Source organism: Balaenoptera ricei, chromosome 7 (assembly GCF_028023285.1).
Source record: "Balaenoptera ricei isolate mBalRic1 chromosome 7, mBalRic1.hap2, whole genome shotgun sequence".
NCBI lineage: Eukaryota > Metazoa > Chordata > Mammalia > Artiodactyla > Balaenopteridae > Balaenoptera > Balaenoptera ricei.
Window position 1 is genome coordinate 93,268,341 of NC_082645.1, and position 3,096 is coordinate 93,271,436.

Here is a 3,096-nt window from a genome sequence, read left to right on the forward strand (position 1 = left end):
AATGAACATGCCTTTGTTTTAACAATTTTAACTTAAGGAAATTGTTCTACAGAAATATTCACAGATTACAAAATTATTCAGAGCAGCATTTATTCATAGTAAAATGTTGGAAATAATGTAAATGACTATCAATAGGAAACGGTTAAATAAATTATGGTACACCCTTAGGACAGACTAGCATGCAACGATGAGGAAGGTAGAAGAGAAGAAGGAGGAGGGGGAGGAAAAGGCTCTTTACGTATTCACATGGAACATTTCCAAGTTGTCCTGCTAAGTGATGATGGTATCATAATGCCCATGGAGAGGACGGACGGAGTCTCTGAAATTCCAGGAAGAGAAGATCACATAGCTTGACTTACTGGATCAGAAGTAGTGAGTTTCCTCTTAATTGATCTGTACTGACTTTTACTGACTATGTATCATATGAAAGGTGCTCAGATATGTTCTATAGAAGACATAAATGATATGAGAAAGATATAAAATGATATGTACTTTCATCTAGTACAGTCTAGTTGGGGGGGGGGTACATGATCTTTATGTATAAAAGATAACAATTGAAACCATCCCATGATCAGAGAATGAACATGGAATCATCCTTATGTTGGGACAAGGGAAACATTTGGGCTTGAGGGAATCAGGAGTCTTCAGGAGAATTTCATTTGAGTTAGGGAAGGATTTAGATAGAACGAGAGGATTGTGGGAGCCAGGCAGGAAACTCAGCAGAGGCAGAGTCTGGAATGAGCAAGATGAGTTGGGGGCAAAGAGGACCACTTTGGCTGGAGATGGGGAGATGGGTTTAGAGAGCGACTCAGTGCTAAAATCGGAATAATAGCTTAGGGCAACACTGAGGAGGAACTAGGATGCCAAGATAAAGATCTGGAATTTTGTTCAGGTATTTGGGCCAGGGGCCGTGTTTGGGGGAGTGTAATCTGGCCACAGTATGACAAGTGGATTGTAGCAGAGGAGGTCTGAGGTTAGGAGACTCCTGGAGACTTGGATAGGAGTCCAGGGACAAGGTGAAGGGGCCTAAGCTAGCTCAGTGGCTGGAAAAGTAGAAAAAGAGAGGCAGACACTAAGGTATTATTCTTCAGCCTACCCTGCCTGGACATGACTTTGACATTCCCCTGCCAAGTCATAATGACTGTGACAGTTATTATGCTGGGTTTTACAGGCGTATGACACTGTCGATTGTGTAAGTACATCAACAGCCAAAGACAATTGTGTTCCATTGCATCTCTTTGTCTGCAGGCTGCTGCTGCAGATTCAAAACTGATGTGGAGCCTGTCTTCCAACACATCCAGAGCTGTATCCAGCCTGCTGCTGTGTCCATAGAGAAATCATAAACATAAATCCATTTCCTGAAAACAGAGGTTACAAGGTAAAAGTGATTCTTAAAAGTTATTTTTCTAGTATTCAGCCAGAACTTTAATTGATGCTTTCATTTAAAAAGGGGTTATGAAAATAACACGCCACTATTAAAAAGAAAAAACTAAGTAGATTATGAGTGCTATCATGTAAAGGGGTCCATGCTCTAGTGTTACGTGATAAAAGCAGGTCTCCTGACAGTATCGTTATGCACTGCTTCTGCTAAAAGCATTACATATGCTTTAAGGATGAAATCTGGGAGGCCACCCTCCAGCTAGGGCACAGGGGATGTGGGGAAGGAGGGTGCTTGGAATGGGAAAGATACTTTTTGCTTTTGAATAGTTGCAGATTTTTACCAGCAGGTTAGTGCTTATAATGAAGAGATTCTTAAAGGCATTTAGCACATCCCAGAGAAGGAGAACACCCACACTGCCTTCCTCAGGCTCAAGCCTATTAATAGGAAAACAGATGAAAATGTTAGTTAGAGAAATAAATAGAGGCAAGGAGAGCGATAATAAAGGTCACCCAGATCGCTTCTCCAGGCTGGCTCCTTGGAAGAGTCCAGTGTGGTTAACAGCTTGCACTTGTTTCATTGAGCAAGTTATTCATGTCTCCAGCCTTCAGTTTCCTCAACTGTAAAACGAGGATGTTACGATAAAATGAAATAAGATATATAAAGCCTTACTTTGCACATAGTGGCCAACACCTACTAGGTGTTTAGTAATCACTGGTGATTATTATTGTTATTGTCTACTTGACATTCCAACATCTAACAGTGACCTTGTAGTTTTCCTTGACTCTAGTTATTTACTTGCTTGACCCCGTACTAGAATGTGCACCCCTCGAAAGAAGGTTTTTGAAGTTATTTTAATTGCTTTTCTCCTCTGCTGATAAAAATAATACATTCATACCAGAAAAAAAAAATCTAAAAATCTGCTTTCATCTCAGCCCCTAAAGGTAATCACTGTAGGTTGTGGTTTCTATAGATTCCTGTAAAATAAATGTTGGGGCAACTTTGAGGCCCCTTTTCTGTTATGGGCCAGATAGTAAATATTTTTGGCTTTGCGGCCATATGGTCTCTGTTACAACTACTCACCTTTGTCTTTTTTTTTTTTTTTAATTATTAGCACCTTTAATTTTTATTTATTTATTTATTTATTTATTTATTTGGCTGTGTTGGGTCTTCGTTTCTGTGCGAGGACTTCCTCTAGTTGCGGCAAGCGGGGGCCACTCTTCATTGCGGTGCGCGGGCCTCTCACTATCGCGGCCTCTCTTGTTACGGAGCACAGGCTCCAGACGCGCAGGCTCAGTAGTTGTGGCTCACAGGCCTAGTCGCATCCGCAGCATGTGGGATCTTCCCAGACCAGGGCTCGAACCCGTGTCCCCTGCATTAGCAGGCAGATTCCCAACCACTGCACCACCAGGGAAGCCCCCTCACCTGTGTCTTTATAGCAGGGAAGTAGCCATAGACAACACCTAAACAAATGGGCATGGCTGTGTTCCAATAATGCTTGATTCGCAAAAACAGGTTTCGGCCCAATTTGGCCCTGAGACCATTGTTTGCCGGCTCCTGACCTAGAAATAGTGCTTGATGTCTAATAGAAGTATAATGTGAACCACATATGTAATGTTACGTTTTCTTGTAAATACACTAAAAAAATCCAGTTTTTTTAAAAACTAAAATCAGTTTCAATATTATGTTTTATTTAATTCCATATATCCAAATGTTAT